This window comes from Malaclemys terrapin, chromosome 1 (genome assembly GCF_027887155.1).
Source record: "Malaclemys terrapin pileata isolate rMalTer1 chromosome 1, rMalTer1.hap1, whole genome shotgun sequence".
NCBI classification, from domain to species: Eukaryota; Metazoa; Chordata; order Testudines; family Emydidae; genus Malaclemys; species Malaclemys terrapin.
The window spans coordinates 303954739-303979399 of NC_071505.1; the positions used below are offsets into that span (position 1 = coordinate 303954739).

General features: G+C 46.5%; 1 protein-coding gene and 1 long non-coding RNA gene across 7 annotated transcripts in view; one reads left to right on the forward strand and one right to left on the reverse strand.

Annotated features, from left to right (window-relative positions):
- STARD13 (StAR related lipid transfer domain containing 13) overlaps positions 1-24661 on the forward strand; it is a 442897-nt gene that overhangs the window by 252424 nt on the left and 165812 nt on the right. The window lies entirely within an intron of this gene.
- Positions 1922-24661, reverse strand: part of LOC128829876 (uncharacterized) — a 37079-nt gene continuing 14339 nt past the window's right edge. Inside the window, exons 2-3 of the long non-coding RNA XR_008443498.1 lie at positions 24397-24552; positions 1922-2696 (exon numbers count right to left, since the gene is read on the reverse strand). This is a non-coding gene — a long non-coding RNA (uncharacterized LOC128829876). The remainder of the gene's footprint in view (positions 2697-24396; positions 24553-24661) is intronic.

Sequence of the window (24661 nt, forward strand, 5' to 3'; positions counted from 1 at the left end):
TAAATAGGTGACGTAGGAGGGTCACGAAGGGTCAAGTACCCCCCCCCCCCAGCAGCCAGCCTGTACAGGAAGAGGAAGGGACAGGGGCCAGAGCCACAAATGAGGGGCTGGGGCCAGAACCTCTTCCAGCCAAGCTTCCTGGGACGCTGCCCGGTGCAGTGCAGCGGCTGACAGGGAGAGTGCCTGGCTGCGGCAGCAGCAGGCTGCGCCCCTGCCCAAGCTCAGCTTCTGGGGCCTGCGACGAGTGAGCCGGAACTCCCAAGAAGGCCAGATTAACTCTCCTGTGGGCCCGGGGGTATTAGATTTTGTGGGGTCCCTGTATACAAGTTGTGATGTTTCACTCCATATGATTTTATGAAAATATGCTATTGAATGTGAATATAATGTAGCTGGAATATGCTTCCTGCAAAAAGTCTCTTGTAAGGTATCATTACAAAACGTATACTCTACCAAGTGTGGTCATCCTATTTGTATAAATGTATCATTCTTGAATCTGAAACTGGAAATATGAAATATAACTCTGATTACATCTATTGTAATTATGCAAAGTGTGGGCCATTAATGGTGGTTTGGAATCTTGATGGCTCCCATCAACTAGGACAATTGGTTGTAAATGGCTCTGTTTACTTGCAAGCCTTCCTGTGAGTCAGGCCAGGAAGAATGAAGGCTTGGGGTCTCACAGGACATGTGACCATGTCATTTGGTACTGGAATCCATCTTGAACCTGGTGTTTTTCCATTTAGAAGCAGGGGTGGGGACCCAGAGAGACAAAGGATTCCTGCCTTGTTCCAAAGCTATATAAGGGGGTGGAACAGAACAAGGGAGGTTCCAGTTATGAGAAATCCCCTAGTTCCCACCTGAGCTGGAGCTAACTAGAACTGTACCAGGCTGAAACTATTGTAAAGAACAAAATTGTCAGACACATAGATGCACATAATTTGTTGGAAAATAGTCAACATGGTTTTTGTAAAGGGAAGTCATGCCTCACCAATCTACTAGAATTCTTTGAGGGGGTCAACAAGCATGCGGACAACAGCGATCCAGTCAATATAGTATATTTAGATTTTCAGAAAGCCTTTGACAAGGTCCTTCACCAAAGGCTCTTAAGCAAAATAAGCAGTCATGGGATAAAAGGGAAGGTTCTCTCATGGATTGGTAACTGGTTAAAAGATAGGAAACAAAAGGTAAGAATAAATGGTCCATTTTCAGAATGGAGAGAGGTAAATAGTGGTGTCCCCCAGGGATCTGTATGGGGTGCAGTCCTATTTAACATATTCATAAACAATCTGAAAAAGGGGTAAACAGTGAGGTGGCAAAATTTGCAGATTATACAAAACTCCTCAAGATAGTTAAGTCCCAGGCAGACTACGAAGAGTTATAAAAGGATCTCACAAGACTGGGTGACTGGGCAACAAAATGGCAGATGAAATTTCATGTTGATAACTGCAAAGTAATGCACATTGAAAAACATAATCCTAACTATACATATACAATGATGGGGTCTAAATTCGCTGTTACCACTCAAGAAAGAGATCTTGGAGTCATTGTGGATAGTTCTCTGAAAACATTCACTCAATGTGCAACGGCAGTCAAAAAAACCTAACCAAATGTTGGGAATCCTCAAGAAAGGGATAGATAATAAGACAGAAATATCATATTGCCTTTATATAATCCATGGTACGCCCATACCTTGAATACTGCATGCAGATGTGGTCGCCCCATCTCAAAAGATGTATTGGAATTGGAAAAGATTCAGAAAGGCAACAGAAATGATTAGGGGTATAGAAAGGCTTCCGTATGAGGAGAGATTAGTAAGACTGGGACTTTTCAGCTTGGAAAAGAGGCGACTAAGAGGGGATGTGATCAAGGTCTATAAAATCATGAGTCGTATAGACAAAATAAATAAGGAAGTGTTATTTACTCTTTCTCATAATACAAGAACAAGGGGCCACCAAATGAAATTAATAGGTAGCAGGTTTAAAACAAACACAAGAAAGTATTTTTTCACTCAATGCACTGTCAACCTCTGGAACCCCTTGCCAGAGGGTGTTGTGAAGGCCAATACTATAATGGGGTTCAAAAGGGAGCTAGATAGGCCCATCAATGGCTATCTTCCATGAATCTATTAGCCAGGATGGGCAGGAATGGTGTTCCTAGCCTCTGTTTGCCAGAAGCTGGGATTGGGTGACAGGGCATGGATCACTTGATGATAACCTGTCTGTTCATTCCCTTTGGGGCACCTGTCATTGGCCACTGTCAGAGGACAGGATACTGGGCTTGATGGACCTTTGGTTTGACCCAGTATGGCCGTTCTTATGTTCTTAATTGATACCTGGGGGAGCAAAGAGCTGTGCATCTCTCTATCAGTGTTATAGAGGATGGATAATTTATGCGTTTATCCTGTATAAATTTTACATGGAGTAAAATGGATTTATTTGGGGTTTGGATCCCATTGGGAACTGGGTATCTGGGTGCTGGAGACAGGAGCATTTCTTAAGCTGTTTTTAGTTAAGTCTGCAGGTTTTGGGATGTGGTTCAGACCTGGGTCTATGTTTGCAGCAGGCATGTCTGGTTCAACAAGGCAGGCTTCTGAAGTCCCAAGCTGGCAGGGAAAACAGGCTCAGAGATCGTCTCAGCACATCAGGTGGCAGTCCCAAGGGGGTCTCTGTGACCGAACTAGTCACACAAGTCTTTTCCTAATTTTAAAACAAAATGATCACAATTATGGCATCAAAGCTATTAATGCTATACTAAACTTGCCTTTTAATTAACATAAAGCTGTTCTGTGGCTACATTTCAGTCTTAAAACGTGTAGAATATAGTTAAGTTAATTCAAAATAGCCGACTTCTTACCTTAGAACAGCTGTTATATTAGTTTCTTTCTGGGAGGGAATTTGGTGCAGGAGGAGGTTCTGACCTGGGGGAGGAAGTTAGGGTGCCGGAGGGGGTGCGAGGTGGAGGCTCTGGCTGGGAGGTGCTTACTACAGGTGGCTTCCGGCTGGTGGAGCAGCAGGTCTCAGCAGGCTGTCTGCCTTCCATAGCCCTACGCTGCTCCCAGAAACAGCCGGCTGCTGGCACATCTCTGCAGGCCCCTGAGGGGAGGGGGACCGCATGTTTCCATGCGCTGCCGGCAAGCGCTGCCTCTGCAGCTCCCATTGGCTGGTTCCTGGCCAATGGGAACTGCAGGAATGGTGCTGGGGGTGGGGGGCAGCGCACTGAGCCACCTCTCTTCTCTTTTTCCCCCCCCCCCCCCCAAGCTGCAGAGACATGCTAGTAGCTGGCCGCTTCCAGGAGCAGTGTGGGGCCATGCAAGCAGCCTGCCTGAGACCTGCTGCAGCCCCTAACCCCCCTGCATTAATCTGGCCCTGCTCCCCACCCCCTCTGGCATGCTCAGATTTGGCTCCTCTTCCCCAGAAGCTGAGCCTGGACAGGGAGCGGACTGCCGTTGCTGCCTCTCCCAGCCAGGCCACAGGCTCTCTCGCAGCTAGCTATCCCGGAAACCAAGCCCGGTAGGGGAGGCAGCCTGCTGCTGCCGCAGTCAGGCACTCTCCCAGGCAGCTGCTGCGCTGCACCAGGCAGCGTCCAGGAGTGCTCTGTCCTGCTCCCTGCCCAGCTCTGGCCACCAGGAAGAGCAGCTGACTGTGCCTGGGGGGGGCTAGGGCTAGTAGCTAGGCCTACTATGTGTCTGGATTTCCCCAGACATGTCCGGCTTTTCGGTCTATAAATAGCCGTCGGGGGGATTTTTAAAAATCTAAAAATGTCCGGGATTTCCCCCTGGTCGGCTATTTATAGACAGAAAAGCTCCCCCCATCCCCTGCAGCCTTACCACGCTGTCCGGCCCTGCAGCTGTCTTCCCCCTCCTCCTCTCCCCTGAATGCTCCGCCCACCTGCTCCTCCCTCTCCCCTGCTTCCCGCGAATCAGATCTTTGCGGGAAGTCTGCCCCTGCTTCTTTTCAGGTGGGAGGCAGCAGCAAGTAAGCTGGAGCGGGGGGAGGGCATGAGGAGGAGAGCTCCAGGGAGGCGCGGCCCTGGCCGAGCGGCTCCCTCGGGCCCGGGCCGAGTGGCGCCCAGCGGCCCCAGCGTCTCCGGCCCAGCTCGGGCCTCAGGGCAGCGGCCCCAGCTCCAGCCGAGTGCGCCAGCCCGGCGCTGGCCAAGCACCCCCGGCCTGGCCCGGCTTGGGCCCCAGCTGTGCCGGCTTGGGCCCCAGCAGCGCCGGCCCGGGCCCCAGCAGCGCCGACCCCAGTTCCGGCCCGGCTCGGGCCCCAGCAGCACCGGCCCCAGTTCTGGCCAAGCATCTTCGGCTCGGCCCCAAGCCCTGCAGCCCCGGCCGGAGCACAGCCCGATTCCTGGGCTTTTTAAAGCCGGCCCTGGTCAGGGGACAGGGAGGGGGGGTTGGATGGGTCGGGAGTTCGGAGGGGGGGCTGTCGAGGGGCAGGGGTGTGGAGAAGGGTTGGAACAGTCAGGGACAGGGAGCAGGGGGGGTTAGATGAGTATGGGGTTCTGGGGGGGTAGTCAGGGGGGCAGGGGTGTGGAGAGGGATCAAGGCAGGCAGGGAGCAGAGGGAGTTGGATGGGTCGGGAGTTCTGGGAGTCCTGTCAGGGGGCAGGAAGCAGTTGGATAGGGCACGGGAGTGCTGGGGGTCTGTCTGGGGGCGGGGGTGTGAATATGGGGTGGGGGTGTGGATAAGGGTCGGGGCAGTCAGGGGACAGGTAGGGTTGTAGGGGGGCAGTGAGGGTGGGGGGTTCTCAGGAGGGGGCAGTCAGGGGACAAGGAGCGGGGGGGGGGTTCTGAGGGAGGCAATCAGAGGGTGGGAAGTGGGAGGGAGTGGATGGGGCGGGGCAGGGGTGGGGCTAGAGCAGGGCTCCTCCCCCCTGTGTCCTCTTTTTTGCTTGTGGAAATACGGTAACCCTTTTGCTTGTGGAAATACGGTAAATAGGCAGTGCAGTAGGAGAACAGGGCCCCAAGTAATATGGGGCAGGGAGAGCAAGGGGGCCACAGGCTCGGGGCAGGGCAGGGAGGAGACAGGTGGGGAGGTTACGTGTCCTCCATTGTCTTCCCACTCCCTTGTTTTCCACAGTACAGTAGAATCTGATCTCAAATTGAAGGACTGAGTGAATCTTAGTTTTGAAGTGAATTCTGTCTCTTCTCACTTTGGGTTAAAAGGTAAATGAACTCTTTACAGTATTTCTCATTTTAAAAAAGAAGCCATTGATAAAGTTTCTGAATACTTATATTATGTGTTATTTGCCAGAGAGACCAGAATGGTTTTACTGAAGAGGTGAATGTTTGAGATACACATGTCTTCCTAAGCCCTCTATGTATTTTTATCACCTATGCGTTTCTTGCTATTTATCTTACTTTTCTTATTTTTCTACCTATTGTTGCCAATTTTTGTGATATGTGTTTCCCTTAAAGCCTCAGCTATTGGAGTCATGTGATTATGTGAGTCTCAGATTTCATCTAAAAAAAAGTTTCTAGCCATCGTGGCTGCAAAGAAAAAATGGAAAATGTGTTCAAAAAACACACAAGGCAAATAAAAATAACCCAACATTTATTTTATATCATCTCATGATTTTTAAGCCCATCTCATGAGTTTTGGAGTTCCAGTCATGTTTTTGGAATGCTTGGGTTTGGCAATATTGCCCTCCTAAAACTAATATAGCACTAGTAGTGGTCTCTCTCCCGCAATAGTTACAGGCCTGAAAAAGATGTTAGTATTAGAGGCTCTTCAGCTTGGCTCAGAGCATCAGCAAGAGCACTGCACTTCAGTGGCTCTTTTGCCTGTCCTCCTTACAGCTTAGATTTGAAACTGCCTTCACCTTATCCCATTATGCCTTGGAAGTGCAGCATATATTGTAATAATAAAACCACTATCCTAAGTAACATTATACATGCAGCAATCAGGATCATGTAAAACTCATGATTGTTGGCTCCAAGAGACCTTCACTAGGTCAGCTGAAAGAGCAATTCAGCTAATTTAAGCAGTAAACACTTTTACATGAGTTACTCTGACATGCCTTCCAGCAGAGGGCAATAATACACATGAATATCCATAACACACTATGCATCACAATACAGTGTTCTGGATTGCCCATTGCACTGAGGTTTTGCAGTACAAGAGGCATAGCTGATGGAGACAGGTACAGAGTGACATCCATAACTCTGAACTTCTCTGATTCTGTAAGTACAAGTTAGAACATTTCATTGCACTGAGATTTATGCATGTAATTCCCAGTGCACTAAGCTAAAAATCTATGCTTTAGTGTAGCTTTGATTGTCATGGGACCAACATTTCAGAGGTGCTGATATCTCCTGATTTTTTTTTTCCAGAGGTTATATACGCACTTAGCTATATTTCTGCATAGGGAATTACAAAAATGATGTTAGAAGGCCCAAAAAAAAACAAGTCACAGCAAGAATGTAATTGTTTATGATTGAAAGTTGGTAATTGCCATTGAGCTTCTTAATCCATTTGTTAGCACACAGCAGTAGGGTTTGGAATTTGTCATATTCCTGCACATATCTGTCACTGGCCTGTGCCACTCTAATCATCACAAGGTAAAAACAAACAGGTTGCATGTAGGTGCGCGCGCGCACACACACACACACACACAAAGTGTGCCCTCTCTCCCCTCTGTTATAAACTAGTCAAGAGGCCTGTATTTTCCTGCAAACCATTTATATCACTCAAGAAAGAACATTTTTCTTTCAGATGGCTGGTCTAGGATTAGTACTTAGAAAAGTTCTAAAAACATTTCTGTTCATCCAACAAAGTGTCCCTAACGTGACAGAATTTGAGACATTGGACCTTAAAGTCACATCATTCTCTCAGTCAGATGTTTTTATTCTTTCAAGTCTGAGATTATTTTGACAGCTAATCTCTCTCCAGCTTCTAGCGTTGGAGATTAATGCTTCCATTTAAAAAAAAATCTTTACACCAGAGGCACTTCTGTAGCATACCTTATAGCCACATTTGAAGGATGGAAATGGAACTCTTCCTTCAAATGGTCTAAATACCTGAAGGGGGATTCCAAAGAGGATGGAGCTAGGCTATTCTCAGTGGTGGCAGATGACAGAACAAGAAGCAATGGTTTCAAGTTACAGTGGGGGAGGTCTAGGTTGGATATTAGGAAACACTATTTCACTAGGAGAGCGGTGAAGCACTGGAATGGGTTACCTTGGGAGGTAGTGGAATCTCCATCCTTAGAGGTTTTTAAGGCCCGGCTTGACAAAGCCCTGGCTGGGATGATTTAATTGGTGTTGGTCCTGCTTTGAGCAGGGGATTGGGCTACATGACCTACTGAGGTCTCTTCCAACCCTAATAGTCTATGATTCTAAATATGGTATTTTCAAGCAGTTTTTAAGACAGTAACTGCTAAACTCTTGTCTGAAGATGCCGGGTAAAATTTTCAAAAGTGCCACAGGGCCAGATTTGTAAAGTGATTTAAATCAGTACAATTAGATAGTTAAGTGATTTTGAAAATCCCACTAAGTGCCTCTTTTCATCCTTTAGCATCTAAATACATTTAAAAATCTGGACCTGAGTGACTTAGGAATCTAAGTTCCCCTTTCAAAAGTTACTTAGGCACTATTGACTTTCAATGAGACTTAGCCCTGGTCTACACTACGAGTTTAGGTCAAATTTAGCAGCATTAGATCAATTTAATCCTGGACCCATCCATACGACAAAGCCATTTTTGTTGACTTAAAGGGCTCTTAAAATCGATTTCTGTACTCCTCCCCGACGAGAGGATTAGCGCTGAAATTGACATCGCTGGGTCATATTTGGGGTAGTGTGGACACAATTCAATGGTATTGGCCTCCGGGAGCTATTGCAGAGTGCTCCATTGTGACCGCTCTGGACAGCACTCTCAACTCAGATGCACTGGCCAGGTAGACAGGAAAAGCCCCGCAAACTTTTGAATTTCATTTCCTGTTTGGCCAGCGTGGCAAGCTCATCAGCACAGGTGACGATGCAGCGCTCATCAGCACAGGTGACCATGCAGTCCCTGAATCACAAAAGAGCTCCAGCATGGACCGAACGGAAGGTACTGGATCTGATCTCTGTTTGGGGAGATGAATCCGTGCTATCAGAACTCCATTCCAAAAGACAAAATGCCAAAATATTTGAAAAAAAATCTCTAAGGGCATGACGGACAGAGGCTACAAAAGGGACCTGCAGCAGTACCGCATGAAAATTAAGGCGCTCAGGCAAGCCTGCCAAAGAGGCAAACAGCTGCTCCGGGTCAGAGCCCGAGACATGCATGCAATTCTAGTGGGGGGGCCACAACTACCCCACCCCTGTCCGTGGACACCTGCAAGGGGGGAGTCTCACGCAACAGGGATGAGGATTTTGGGGATGAGGAAGAGGAGGATATTGCACAGCACGCAAGTGGAGAAACCATTCTCCCTGACAGCGAGGAACTGTTTATCACCCTGGAGCCAATACCCTCCCAACCTGGGCTCACGGACCATGAAGCTGGAGAAGGCACCTCTGGTGAGTGTACCTTTGTAAATATAATGCATGGTTTAGAAGCAAGTGTGTTTAATGATTAATTTGCCCTGAAGACTTGGGATGCATTCGCGGCCAGTACAGCCCCGCCTTTTAAATGGCCAACTCAACGGGTGCTTGGTATGGGAAAGGAGGGCGCTGCTGTTTGAAACCATTCCCACATGTTATGAAGGCTGAAGAAGCCGAAAGACTGTGGCTTACCATGGCTGCCTGCAAGCCAAATTCTGTTGCCCGGCCCTGCGTGTGTGATCTCTCACACCAAACCAGCAGGTCCTCAATATAAGAGGCAAAATGTGACCTTATACCGAAAGCACATGTGCTATGTAATGTAACAGTTTGGTTCGCCATGAAAAAGTCTACCCATTGTTCTCTAAAATGTGTCTTTTTTTAAATACTACTCTCCTTTTTTTTTCCCTCCCACAGCTGCAAATGTTTCAACACTTCCCCTATCCTCTCCGTCCCAGAGGCTAGCGCAGCTAAGAAGGTGAAAAAAACGCACTTGCAATGAAATGTTCTCTGAGCTCATGCAGTCCTCCTGCACTGAAAGAGCTCAGCAGAACGCATGGATGCAAGGAGGCAAACAATGTCAGAGTCCAGGAAAGCAGAAAATGAACGCAAGGACAGGAGGGGCGAGCGAGATGAGAGGTGGCGGGAGCAAGAGGAGAGGAGGCGGCAGAGCGATGAGAGGAGACAGGATGCAATGCTGAGGCTACTGGGGGATCAAACCGATATGCTCCGGCGTCTGGTGGAGCTGCAGGAAATGCAGCAGGAGCACAGACCGCCGCTGCAGCCCCTGTGTAACCACCTCCTCTCCTCCCCAAGTTCCATAGCCTCCTCACCCAGACGCCCAAGAATGTGGGGAGGAGGCTCTGGGCACCCAATCACTCCACCCCAGAGGACTGCCCAAGCAAAAGAAGTTTTGAAGTGAAGTGTGGCCTTGTCCTTCCCTCCTACCCTCATCCACCACCCCACCTGGTGCGTCCCTCCTCACCCATCCCTCCCAGGCTACCTTGACAGTTATCCCCCTATTTGTGTGATGAATTAATAAAGATTGCATGATTTTGAAACAATAATGATGTTATTGCCTTGGGAGTACCCGGGAGCCCATGACAGACAACATGAAGAAATTTGCTGTCGAGGCAATATCAGCAGAGCAGAGTTGCAGCGGAAGCGGTGCATCATGATGGTTTGCAGGCCTACTGCACCATCTGCTGCCAGCAGCACCCAGGACACAACAGCAGTAGTGTCGGTGAGCTGAGCGGGCTGCACGCTTGCTGTGGTATGGCGTCTGAAGGAGAGCAGGAAAGCAGAGTTGTAGTGGAAGCAGTGTATGACGATGGTTTGCAGTCCTATTGTACCGTCTGCTGCCAGCAGCACCCAGGATACAACAGCGGTGGTGTTTGGTGAGCTGAGCTGAGTGGGCTGCACTCTTGCCGTGGTATGGCGTCTGCGCGGAAAAAAAGCGTGAAACGATTGTCTGCCGTTGCTTTCACGGAGGGAGGGGCGACTGACGACGTGTACCCAAAACCACCTGCGACAATGTTTTTGCCCCATCAGGCATTGGGAGCTTAACCCAGAATTCCAATGGGTGGCGGAGACTGCGGGAACTGTGGGATAGCTACCCATGGTAGTGAGGACGCACTTCACTGATGTAATGCGCTTAGTGTGGACATACGCAGTCGACTGTATAAAAAATCGATTTCTAAAAAATTGACCTAATTTTGTATAAAATCGACATTTATAAAATTGACCTAATTTTGTAGTGTAGACATACCCTTAGAAGCCAAAGAATCCAAATCGCTTTTGAAAATAGGTCTTAAGTGTTTTTGATGATGTTATCTGCTGACACAAATTTAAAATATTTTCATTGTCTCCTATTATTAGAATGAATATATTACACCACCATCTCTACTGGAAACCTAGAGACCAAGCTTTCCAATGGAGTAGAGGTTTTTATTTCTAGGCCCAGTGACAAGATAGCAGACTTTAACCCTATCACTAGCTATTTGGTATAGCAGTGCTTTTTAAACACTGGTCCAGGACTGAATTTTAGTTTTCAGTCAAGCTATTTTTACAGCTGTTGAATATCATATGTTCACTGGTATGTTAGCTGGTTTTAGGTCTGGAGGTTTTAATCCATCTTTCTAATAAAAGAATCTGCATTTCTTCCACTTCATTTTGGTGATATCTTACATGTATTTTGGAATTGAGACCATTTATTCTACCTGGTCTTATTGTGTGTCATTCTGCATACATTGAGTGATTTACTATCTGATGTAATTGGCAGAGATCCAGAACACTTCCCTAGTTTCACACCTGTCATAGGAATGCCCTCTAGAGGTCACAACATGACAACTGCGTCTGCCTCGGTTCCCTCTTTAGATTCCCCAGAAATCATCCAAACAGTCATTTCTGACTATCTATATCCCCTGTGGGGTTAATTTATTACATGAGCCCCATAGACATAAGTCCCACAAACATAGTCCAGAATTCACCAGCATAGTCCAAACAGTATATGTAACACACCAAGTAGAGCTCCAGCAACTCTAATCAGAACATAAGAATAGCATACTGAGTCAAACCACTAGTTCTTCTAGCCCAGTATCCTGTCTTCTGACAGTGTCTGGTGCCAGATGCTTCAGAGGGAATGAACAAAACAAGGCAATTGAGTGGTCCACTCCATGTCTTCCAGTCCCAGCTTCTGACAGTCAGAGATTTAGGGACACCCAGAGCACTGGGTTGCATCCTGACCATCTTGGCAAATAACCATCGATGAACCTAACCTTCAGGAACTTACTCAATTCTTTTTTGAACCCAATTATACTTTTGGCCTTCACAACATCCCTTAGCAATGAGTTCCAAAGGTTGACTGCATTGTGTGAAAAAATATTTCCTTATGTTTGTTTTAAACCTACTGCCTGTTGTTTTCATTGGGTGATCCCAAGTTCTTGGGTTATGTGAAGAGCTAAGTAACACTTACTTTTTCCACACTACTCATGATTGTATAGACCTCTAGCATATCCCCCTGAATTGTCTTATTTCCCAAACTGAACAGTCCCAATCTTTTTAATCCCTCCTCATATGGAAAATGTTCTATACTCCTAATAATTTTTGTTTCCCTTCTCTGTACTTTTTCTAATTCTAATAAACCTTTTTCGACATGGGCCAACCAGATCTGCATGTAATATTCAATGTGTGGGGATACTATGTGTGATGTTACAGTCCATATGATTTTATAAAAATATGCTAATGAGTGAATATAATGTAACTGGAATATGCTTTGTTCAAAAGGTCTCTTGTAAAGTATCATTACAAAGCTTATAATCTACTGATTGTGTTCATCCTATCTGTATAAATGTATCACTCTTGTATCTAAAACTAGAAATATGAAATATAACTCTGAGGGCCTACTGTAATTATGAAAAGTGTGGGCAATTAATAGTGGTTTGGAATCTTGATGACTCCCATCAACCAGGACAATTGACTATGAATGGCTCTGTTTGCAGGCAAGCCTTCCTGTGAGTCAGGCTGGGAGGAATGAAGGCTTGGGGTTTTACAGTGACATGTGATCATGTCACCTGAACTGGAATCCATCTTTAACCTAGTGCTTTTCCAGTGAGGAGGGGTGGGAACTCAGAGGGGCAAAGGATTCCCACCTTTATGCAAAAGATATCTAAGTGGGTGGAACAGAACAAAGAGGAGCCATCATGAAGAATCCCCTAGCTACCACCTGAGCTGGAACAAGAGCTGTACCAGGGGAAAGAATTGTGCCCAGGCCTGGAAGGTGTCCAGTCTGAGGAAAAAACTTACTGAAGCATCTCTAAGGGTGAGATTATCTGTATTCAGTTTGATTAGACATAGAGTTGTGTGTGTTATTTTATTTTGCTTGGTAATTCACTTTGTTCTGTCTGTTATTACTTGGAACCACTTAAATCCTACTTTCTGTATTTAATAAAATCACTTTTTACTTATTAATTAACTCAAAGTATGTGTTAATACCTGGGTGGGCAAACAGCTGTGCATATCCCTCTATCAGTGTTATAGAGGACGAACAATTCATGAGTTTACCTTGTATAAGCTTTGTACAGGGTAAAATGGATTTATTTGGATTTAGACCCCATTGGGAGTTGGGCATCTGAGTGTTAAAGACAAGAACACTTCTGTTAGCTGCTTTCAGGTAAGCATACAGCTGTTAGGGGACGTGATTCAGACCTGGGTCTGGGTTTGCAGCAGGCTAGCGAGTCTGGCTCAAACCAGGCAGGGCACTGAAGTCCTAAGCTGACAGGGCAGGAAGACAGGGGCAGAGGTAGTCTTGGCACATCAGGTGGCAGCTCCCAAAGGGGGTTCTGTGATCCAAGCCGTCACTATGAATTTATATAGTGACATTATTATATGTACTATCTGATTCTGTATCCCTTCCTAAGGGTTCCTAATATTCTATTAGCCTTTTTGACTGCCACTGCCCCCTAAGTGGATGGTTTTTGGAGAATATCCATGATGACTCCAAGATCTCTTACTTGAGTTGTATCAGCTAATTTAGACCTAATCATTTTGTATGCATAGTTGAGATTGTTTGTCAATGTGCATTACTTTGCATTTATCAACATTGAATTTCATCTGCCATTTTGTTGCCCAGTCACCCAGTTTTGTGAGATCCCTTTGAAACTCTTTGCTGTCTGCTTTGATCTTCACTATCTCTTTAGTAATTTTGTGTAGTCTGCAAACTTTGCCACCTCACGGTTGACCCCTCTAACCCAAATATATATGAATATGTTGAACAGCACTGTTCTCAGTACAGATCCTTGGGGGGACGCTGATATTTACCTCTCTTCATTATGAAAACTGACCATTTATAGTTTAAACCAATTTGCCTAGTATTGAAGGTAGGCTTACTGGCCTATAATTACCAGGATCACCTCTGGAGCCTTTTAAAAAAATCGTCACATTAGCTATCCACCAGTTATCTGGTACAGAGACTGATTTAAGGAATTGGTTACATAAAACAGTTAGTAGTTTGCAATTTCATATTTGAGTTCCTTCAGCACTCTTGGGTGAATACCATCTCATCCTAGTGACTTAGTACTGTTTAATTGATCAACTTGTTCTAAAACCTCCTCTGACACCTCAATCTGGGACAGTTCTTCCAATTTGCCACTTAAAAAGAAAAAGAGAGATTCTCCCTCACATCCTTTACAGTAAAGAATGATGCAAAGAATTCATTTTGCTTCTCTGCAATGGCCTTGTCTTCCTTGAGTGCTGCTTTAGCATCTCAATCATCCTGTGGACCCACTGATTGCTTGGCAGGCTTCCTGCTTCTGATGCACTTACATTTTTTTTTTTTTTTTTTTTTTTGTGCTGATAGTTGTCTTTTGCTAGTTGCTCTCCAAATTCTTTTTTGGCCTCCCTAATTATACTTTTACAGTTGACTTGTTAGAGTTTATGTTCCTTTTATATTCCTCAATAGGATTTTATTATTTTTAAAGGATTTCTTTTTGTCTCTGACGATCTCATTTATTCTATTGGTTAGCCATGGTGGCATTGTTTTGGTCTTCTTACTGTGTGTGTTTTTTAAATTTGCGGTATCCCTATTATGGTGTTTTTTAAAAAGCTTTCATGCAGCTTGCAGGCATTTCACTTCTGTGACTGTTCCTTTTAATTTCCATTTAATTAGCTTCCTCATTTTTGTATTGTTCCCCTTTTTGAAGTTAAATATTACTGTGGTGGGTTTCTTCTGTATTTTTTCCCCTACAAGGTTGTTAAATTTAATTACATTATGGTTGCTGTTACCAAGTGGTTCAGCTACAGTCACCTTTTGGACCAGATCCTGGGTGCCTCTTGGGACTAAATCAAGAATTGCTTCTCCCTTGATGTATTACAAAACTAGCTGCTCCAAGAAGCAGTCATTAATGGTGTCTAGAAATGTTATCTCTGCATCCCATGTTGAGGTGATGTGTTCCCAGTCAATATGGTGGTAGTTGAAATCCCCCATTAATACCGGATTTTTTTGTTTGTTTGTTTTGTAGCCTCTCTTATCTACCTCACATTTCACAATCATTGTAACCATCCTGGCAAATGGTCGGTAGTCTATTCCTACTGCTAGACCAGGGGTGGGCAAACATTTTGGCCTGAGGGCCACATCTGGGAATAGAAATTGTATGGCAGGCCAGGAATGCTCACAAAATTGGGGGTGAGGGCTCTGGCTGGGGTGCAGGCTCTGGGTTGGGGCTGGGGATGAGAGGTTTGATGTGCAGGAAGGTGCTACGGGCTGGGATTGAGGGGTTCAGAGGGCGGAAGGGGGATCAGGGCTGGGGCAGGGGGTTGGGGCACGGGTTCCTGGCCAATGGGAGCTGTAGGAGCATTGCTTGGGGGAGGGGGGCAGCGTGCGGAGCCCCCTGGCTGCCCCTACTAGTAGGAGCCAGGGCGGGGCCATGCTTCCGGGAGCCGTGTGGAGTGGCCCCTGACCCTGCTCCCTGGCTGGAGTGCCAGTGCGGGGCAAGCCCCAGACCCTGCTCCCCAGGGGAGCTCGAGGGCCAGATTAAAATGGCTGGTGGGCCGTAGTTTGCCCACCCCAGTGCTGGACTCATTAATCAAGCATGGAATTTCTGTCCATAGAGATTCTATAGTACTGTTAGATTCATTTAAGATTTTTACTATATTTAACTTTATGCTGTCTTTCATATATCATGTGACTCACACCAGCATGACCCACTCTGTCATTCCTATATATTTTGTACCCTGCTATTACTGTGTACCATTGATTATCATTGTTCCACCAAGTTTCTGTGATGCCTATTATATCAATATCCTCATTTAATACCAGGCACTCAAGTTCACCCATCTTAGTATTTTGGCTTCTTACATTTTTATACAAGCACTTACAAAATTTGTCAATATTTAGTTGTCTGCCTTCTTGTGATATGATTGAATGGGACTCTCTTTTTGTTTTGTTTTTATTTGTTTGACCGTTTCTTTTCAGTGCTACCTGTACTTTATCAACTTCTATCCTCTTTACTGGGATATAGAGTATCCCCTTTAATAAATCCTCCCCTAACGATGTCTGTCTGAACCTTGTGCTCCTCCACAGCTGTCGGTTTTCCCACAGCCCTTAGTGTAAAAACTCCTGTACGACATTTTTAAGTTTACATGCACGCAGTCTGTTTCCATTTTGGTTTAGGTTATAGGCTTTTCCTTTCCCAAGAAGTTCAACCCCACCTCTCCAGTACAACTCCCATGACTTTCCCTACGTTGCACTCCCAGACGTCAGTTTTCTCTGACCCTCTGGATTCTGCTTTCCACTGAAAGAGCCAGCAGGCATCTCCCTCTGCTGCTCTCAGCCTGCAACCCTCTCCAGTCTTCTCTGGTAATGGCTCCTGGCTCAGGAAGGATAGCTGGCTAGCCCCTTCTCTGGGCTTCCTAGCCCTTTGCCTTTTTCAACCTCCCTCCCAGTACTAACTTTGGTTCTTGAAAGTCAGCAGGACAGTCCCTGCTCTGGCTTCCTGATAATTCCTCCCTCTTTCCAGGGAGGGCCTGCAGAGAGCTTTCTACTCTGTGCAGCTTTCCCTGAAGATCATCCCCAATCCCCTGACTACCCGGCCACTCTCCCCTGCTCCGTTACTAACTGACTTTCACCCACTACCCTGACTCACTTGGTTTCTCCAATTCACCAGTTCTCCATGGGTTTCAGTGTCTGTGTGTTTCTCTCTTTTAGTATCTCTCTGGTCCTTTATAGCACCAGTCACTGCCCCATCTTCTTAACTGGCCAAACTGGGAACGCCTGTTCTGGCACAGGGATGCTGCACTGGCTTCATTTACTGCAGTCAGCCACCCTCTGAGAGCCTCATACTCTGTTTTCCGTCAAGGAAAAGGTACTCTAGAACCAAATATGCCTGCAGTGTATATATAACAGTGTATAAAGTTATCATAGATCTATGAAGGATATAAACAGAAATCAAACTCACCCCTGCCTGGGTAGCACATAAAGCGTATTACCACCTACTCAGGCCTGGATGATTAGCCTTGTTCAGCAATGGAACTGAACTCAAATGTGTGATACGTCTTGGAACTATAGTCCGCTTTAGTTGAGTCTATGCTTGGAGTTATCTGGATATTATGGGTTTGTACTTAGCCTGCTGCCGCAGCAATTTAGGACCAAAAAAAAAAAAGATATCGCACAAAAGTTCTGCCAGCTCCACAATGGTGCAGCTGGAAGAGTCCAGGCAAAACTGGATTGTTATGAATGCTACTATGGGATACCAAAGCAAGGCCCCAGGTCTGCCACTCTTACTCAATTAAAACTCCCACTTACTTCAATATTTAATTAATTCAGTGGGAGTTTTGAGTAAGTAATCCCTACATTACTCTAGAAAAATGACAGCAAGTTAATGTGGCCCTGAGTATTATAAACTTCTTGTTGACAGAAATCACACTTCAGTATAGCAAAATACAAGTTTCAGAGGATGCCTAAGCATCCAGGGCAAATGGCGGGGTTCTGAAAGCTTCATCTTAGGTTGCCAGGGACTCAGAAAAGTCTATGGCCCTTTACTGTAGAGTCTACTATATGCTGGAGCATGGAGCTCCACTTCTTTCCTACATAGTCGTTACAGCTGATTTTTTTTTTTTTAAATCTATCCTTTCAATGTGAATCACATGCCCACTGATTACTACACTTACTGCTGCCCCTCGCAGTCTAGATAGCATGATATATATTAACTTCTCCAAAATAACTGTGTAGTAAATTCTTTGAGGCTCTCAGACTTCTCTGCACCATTTTACTACTAAAGAGGAGCATATGGTTCAGAATATGTAATCTATGCCTCACTGATTTGTTAATCTTAAATGTTTTCTTTAATTAATAGTAAAACAGATTTTACAGTCTTACATAAATAAACCAGTTCTAGAGTGAGATTTCAGCTATCGTATTTTTAATAAATCAGAAGCTTGTGTAATTTCGGACTTTAGAAAGGCCACAGCTGGGAATGCACCGTTAATAGACTCAAACAGATGGATGCTGACAGGTCTGTGAACTATTCACACCATTTTTAGCAAATGTTTTGCAGCAATCCTAAATTGCAAATGCTACTTCAGAAATAAACATGGAATTTCCTTCATCAGGGTACAAAGCATGAAAGTGTGACTTTTAAATAATCTGAGTTGAAGCAGATGATGATATCTATTCACAGCTCAAGAAGCAATGCCCTGATTATACACTTCTCAGGCCTGCTTTTCACAATAACGTTTTTGAATTGAGGAAAGCAACAGAGGGTGTTTGTAGATGGAATGAAGTGAGCACTTTCCACAACAGCTGATTTCACCTTTTTCCTCAGGACACTAAATAATCTCCATCTGTAGAAATCACTGTTTAGAGAAAGTGAGTAGACAGGCTCAGAATAACTGTATAAAGCAGTTGACAGAATAAAATAGTACAATAATGGAAGGTGCTAGAGGAGATCATGGGAATGATGAGACAACTGATGGGAAAAGGGCTGTTTTGTGATTATAGAATTCATGGGTTGGGCTATGTCTTCCTATGGCAAAACCAATGGGAGGCACAAATTACTTCCTTTTATCTGGCTTAAATGTGTAGTCTTTCAAATTAATTGAATGCCACCTTTTTCTTCTATCATGAGGTAAATGGGAGCACCCAATTTTTCTTCTCTAAATACTTCATTATTTTATCTCCCTCTATTAAATCCTCTCTTATTTGTCTCAGTTGAGATTGCCAAAGCCATGCAAGGGATCAAACCTCCCAGCTCCCTTTGGAATTAAAGGGATTTGTATGACCAAAGCCTGTAGTCGGCTTTGAAAATCTTAAAACTCCTCTCTAAGTACAAAGTTCATCTTTTCTCTCTCTTCAGACAGAAGTCTTTCCATGTCTCTGATCATTTGTGATGTCCTTCTCTGAAGCTTTTCTGTTTCTGCTACATGTTGGCTTTGGCATTGCCATTAGGGGTGCTAGGTGTCCAGTTTATGACTGGAAAGTCTGGTCAAAAAGCTGTGCAGTCTCCAGTCAGTACTGCTGACTGGACCCCAAAATCTGGTTACCACAGTAACCGCAATCGGCCTTCACCACTGGGAGGATGGGAAGAGTAGCAGCTGGTGGAGGAGCTCAGCTGATGGAGAGAAACTTAATCTGAGGAATGCTCTAATACATCTGTTAGTCTATAAGGTACCACAGGACTCTGTCGCTTGAAGTTAGTACAGATATTCTGGATTCTGATAGAAGAATGGCGCTTTATCTGCCTGGCTTGCTTCGCAGTATCACTTCTGAAGGTAAGGAAGCTTTGGTTTCATAAAAGAACAGAAACAAATAGTTTTGCTTTAATTTTTCAAATTAATATTTTGGTAGCTACTGTCCCTCCCCATAATTACTGGCTCACTAGTGCGGGCAAATGCTTTTATTTCAATACAAAGTTGATAACTTGATTATGGCCCCAGTTAAGCAAAGCACTTAAATGCTTGTTTAAACATGTGCCTAAGGGATTCCATGAAGGACTTAGGCATTGCAACACTGAGGGTATGTCTACACTACAAAATTAGGTCGATTTTTATAGAAGTTGCTTTTTAGAAATCGATTTTATACAGTCGATTGTGTATGTCCCCACTAAGCGCATTAAGTCAGTGGAGTGCGTCCTCACTACCATGGCTAGCATTGACTCACGGAGCAGTGCACTTTGGGAAGCTATCCCACAGTTCCCACAGTCTCTGCTGCCCATTGGAATTCTGGGTTAAGCTCCCAATCCCTGATGGGGCAAAAACATTGTCGCGGGTGGTTTTGGGTATACGTCATCAGTCTCCTCTCCCTCCCTCCCTCCATGAAAGCAACTTCAGATAATCATTTTGCGCCTCTTTTCCTGAGTTACCCATGCAGATGCCATAGCATGGCAAGCATGGAGCCTGCCTCAGCTCACCGCTGCTGTTGCGAGCATTGTAAACACCTCGCACATTATACTGCAGTATGTGCAGAACCTGGCTAAGAGATGGCAGCACGAGGATGATTGTGAGGAGGACATGGACACAGACGTTCCTGAAAGCACGGGATGTGGCAATTGGGACATCATGGCGGCAGTGGGGCTGGTTGATACAGTGGAACGCTGATTCTGGGCCCGGCAAACAAGCACAGACGGGTGGTACCGCGTAGAGTTGCAGGTCTGGGATGATTCCCAGTGGCTGTGAAACGTTTGCATGCATAAAGCCACTTTCCTGGAACTCTGTGTGTTGCTTTCCCCCGCCCTGAAGCACAGGAATACCAAGATGAGAGCTGCCCTGACAGTTGAGAAGCGAGTGGCGATAACCCTGTGGAAGCTGGCAATGTCTGACTGCTACCGATCAGTCAGGAATCAATTTGGAGTGGGCAAATCTACTGTGGGGACTGCTGTGATTCAAGTAGCCAATTCAATCACTGACATTCTGCTATCAAGGGTAATGACTCTGGGAAACGTGCAGGTCATAGTGGATGGCTTTGCTGCAATGGTTTCCCTAACTGGTGGGGCGATAGACGGAACGCATATCCCTATCTTGGCACCGGACCACCTTGCCAACCAGTACATAAACTGCAAGGGATACTTCTCAATGGTGCTGCAAGCACTAGTGGATCACAAGGGACGTTTCACCGACATCAACGTGGGATGGCTGGGAAAGGTGTATGACGCTCGCATGTTTAGGAACTCCGGGCTGTTTGAGCAGCTGCAAGAAGGGACTTACCATATATACTCGTTCATAAGCCAAATTTTTTTAGTAAAAAAGGGAAGCACCAGAGAAGGGGGTCGGCTTATGAACAGGTATAGAGAGGGAGAGGTGGGACACAATCCCTCCTCCCAACAGAGGGAGCAAGGAGAGGCAGCACAGCCAGAAGGGAAGAGGCGGGGACAGAATCTCTCCGCTTCTGGCCACGCTGCTTTCCCCCCCCAGCCTCCAAAGCAGCTGCAGCTCTGGGGTTGGCAGGCTGCAGTTGTGCTGCTCGGCCCCACCACCCCAGAGCAGGCTGTGGCCACACTGCCGGAGCATGCTGCGGCCGTGCCACCCGGCCCAGCCCGCTGGAACATGCTGCGGCTGCGCCGCCTGGTCTGGCCCGCCGGAGCATGCTGCAGCCACGCTGCCCAGCCTGCCAGAGCAGCTCCAGCCAGGTCAGAGACATCCTCCCCTGGCCCTCCCCAGATAAGGTGGGAAGGGATGGGATGGGGGTCCTGGGCTAGAGGTGGGGTCCCATGAGGGGTGGTCACAGGGGTTACTCCTCTGACTCCCAGTTTCTCCCTCTCCCTCCCCCCCCAAAAATTTCCTCACCAGTTGCTGTCCCGGCCCGTCAGGGTCAGCAGCTGGCGCACTGGGACACTTTGTTTACCTAAGTTTACCTCCGTGCCTGCGGACGCTCAAGGTAAACAAACCATCTCATCCACCAGCAGCTTATCCTGATGGCCCGGGATCAAAAGTTTGCTGACCCCTGAATTATAGGGTTGGCTTATGAACGGGTTATAAAAAAGTTTCCATTTTTACTTATCCATCTTGGGGTTGGGGGTCGGCTTATAAACAAACCGGCTTATGATCGAGTATATACGGCACTTCCCAGACCAGAAAATTACTGTTGGGGATGTTGAAATGCCAATAGTTATCCTTGGAGACCCAGCCTACCCCCTTGCTCCCATGGCTCATGAAGCCATATGCAGGCAACCTGGACTGTAGTAAGGAGCAGCTCAACTATAGGCTGAGCAAGTGCAGAATGGTGGTAGAATGTGCCTTTGGACGTTTAAAAGCTCGCTGGCGCTGTTTGTTGACTAGGCTAGACCTCAGCGCAACCAATATTCCCATTGTTATTACTGCTTGCTGTGTGCTTCATAATATCTGTGAGAGTAAGGGGGGGGACTTTTATAGCTGGGTGGGAGGTTGAGGCAAATTGCCTGGTTGCCAATTTTGAACAGCCAGACACCAGGGTGATTAGAAGAGTACAGGTAGGCGCGCTGTGCATCAGAGAGGCCTTGAAAACCAGTTTCATGACTGGCCAGGCTACGGTGTGACAGTTGTATGTTTCTCCTTGATGCAAACCCACCCCCTTTGTTCATTTAAATTCCCTGTACATTCTTTCTTTATTAATTTTAAAAAAGGGAGATAACTGATAAGGTAGCCTGGGTGGGGTAGGGGAGGAGGGAAGGACAAGGCCACATTGCTTATTGTAGCCACACTACAAATCAAAACTGTTTGAATGACAGCCTTCTGTTGCTTGGGGCATCCTCTGGAGTGGAGTGGCTGGGTGCCCGGAGCCTTCCCATCCGCGTTCTTGGGCATCTGGGTGAGGAGGATATGGAACTTGGGGAGGAGGGCAGGCGGTTGTACAGTGGATGCAGCAGCAGTCTGTGCTCTTGTTGGCTTTCCTTCAGCTCCACCAGATGCCTGAGCAGGTCTGTTTGCTTCCCCATTAGCCTCAGCATTGCATCCTGCCTCTTCTCATTGCGCTCACTCAATGCTTTCCTGGACTCTGCCACTGAATGCCTCCATGCATTCAGCTGTGCCCTATCAGTGTGGGAGGACTGCATGAGCTTGGAAAACATGTCATCATGAGTGCGTTTTTTTTCGCCTTCTAATCTGCAAAACCCTCAGGAACGGAGATGATAGGGGGAGCATAGAAACACTTGCACCTGCGGGGGGATAAAAAGGGAGAGTAAAATTTAAGAAGATACATTTCTGAGAACAAAAGGGAGACTCTTTCACAGTGAATCAAGCAATTCACAGCAGACAGCACATGTGCTTTAGGTACAAGGTCGCATTTTGCCTTTTATATTGAGCACCTGCTGGTATGGTGACACATCACGCATGGCTGGGCAACAGAATTCGGTTTCCAGGCAGCCATGGTAAGCCAAAGGGTATATGGGTTTGGCTTCTAATGCCTTCATAACATGTGGGAAAGTTTTCAAACTGCAGCGCCCTCCTTTCCCATAGCAAGCAATGCTGGCTGGGTTTGCCATTTAAAAGGAGGGACTGCGGTTTTTGGATGGATGTGCAGCACACACCTCCCCCCCACTCCTTCTCATGGCTATTTGGGATGATCCCTTCACCCCTCCCCCCACCACATGGCTATTCTCAGGGATGATCCCTTTTAGCCAAGCATAAACAGCCCAACATGAACGGAGTCCTTTTACTGTTCCCTTACAAAAATTCCCCTATTTAATCAGGTGAGCATGGATGATATCACTCTCCTGAGGCTGACACAGAAAGATATAGACCGAATGTTGCTTGAATGTGACCAAAACCCAGGACCATTCGCTGTCATGCTTTGTGCTGCAATGATTCCAGAATACTTGCTACTGGCTTGGCGTGGTAAAGTGTCCTACCGTGGAGGACGAAATAAGGCAGCCCTCCCCAGAAACCTTCAGCAAAGGCTTTCAGCGTACCTCCAGGAGAGCTTCATGGAGATGTCCCTGGAGGATTCCCACTCCATCCCCGGACACGTTAACAGATTTTTCTACTAGCTGTACTGGCTATGAATGCATCCCAAGTCTTCAGGGCAAATCAAACATTAAACACTATTGCTTTTAAACCCTGTACTGTAGTTACAAATGTGCACTCACCAGAGGTGCCTTCTCTGGCTTCAGGGTCGGGGATCCTGCCTTGGGAGGGTATTGGCTCCAGGATGCTGAAAAGGTCCTGGCTGCCGGGAAGAATGGATTCACCTCTTGCCTGCTGCACATTCTCCTCCTCCTCCATGTTGTGTGAGATTCCCGCCTTGCAGGTGTCCACAGACAGTGGTGGAGTAGTGGTAGGGTCCCTCCCTAGAATGCGATGCAGCTGATCATAGAAGCAGCATGTATGGGGCTCTGACCCAGAGTGACCATTTGCCTCCTTTGTCTTTTGATAGGCTTGCCTAAGCTCCTTGACTTTCATGCGGCACTGCTGTGTGTCCCTGTTGTAGCCTCTGTCCATCATGCCCTGTGCGATTTTGGCATATATATTAGCATTTCTTCTTTTTGATCGGAGTTCTTCCTGCACAGATTCTTCTCCCCATACAGCAATCAGATCCAGTATCTCCCGTTCGCTCCATGCTGGAGCTTGTTTGCGGTTCTGGGGGGACTGCATGGTCACCTGTGCTGCTGAGCTCACAACGCTGACCAAACAGGAAATGAAATTCAGAAGTTCCTGGGGCTTTTCCTGTGTACCTGGCTTGTGCATCGGAGTTGAAAGTACTGTCCAGAACGGTCACATTGGAGCACTCTGGGATAGCTTCCGGAGGCCAATAACGTCGATTTGCATCCGCACAGCCCCAAATTCGACCCAGCAAGGTCAATTTTAGCGCTACACCCCTCGCCAGGGCGAAGTACAGAACTCGATTGTAAGAGCCCTTTAGGCCAATGGAACGGGGTTGCTTGTGTAGACGCATTCATTATAAAATCGACCTAATGCTGCTAAATTCGACCTAACCCTGTAGTGTAGACCAGGGCTGAGTGTCGCGGCACTTAATTTTTAGGTGCCTAGTAAATCACAGGAACAACACCGTGATCCACAAAGCCTAAGACAGGCACCTCGGGTCCTATACAATGAATGGGGAGAGATAGGCTCCTTAGAATAAACAATGAGGAGTACTTGTTTTTGCTGATACAGACTAACATGGCTACCACTCTGAAACCTGGCTCCTTAGAATGTGATCCACAAAAGCCAGCATGCTAGGCAGCGCCCTGCCTAAGCTAGCCAATGGGAGATGCTGTTGTGCTAAATCCACCCTGTTCTCAGAGATAGGCAGCTAGCTCTGATAGTGATCTATTAAGAGGAACCCCTCTCCTGGCGTAGGTGCCTATGTAGTTTCTTGAAGGAATGAGTTAGAAGCCTGCCTCACTCCACACACAGTGGGTGGTGGAGGAGAAGCCTATCTTTACCCCACTGGGCTGAAAGTTATAAGTACTCACCAGGGATGTAGGAAATGCACATTCAATTCCCTCCTTTCTGCTTCCTGGGGAGAAAGGAGGAGACCCCTGTTCAAATCCTCAGAAGCGTGCACCAATCACTGAGCTGTGGGATAGCTGGGGAACTCCTTCAGTCTCTCCTGTCAAAACTGTTGCACTCTGGATAAATAAATAAAGAGCAATTGGGCATGTGTGTGAGAGAATGATTTTTGTAGTCTAGTGGTTAGGGCACCCACCTGGGGGGTAGGAGGCCCTGTCTCAGATCCCC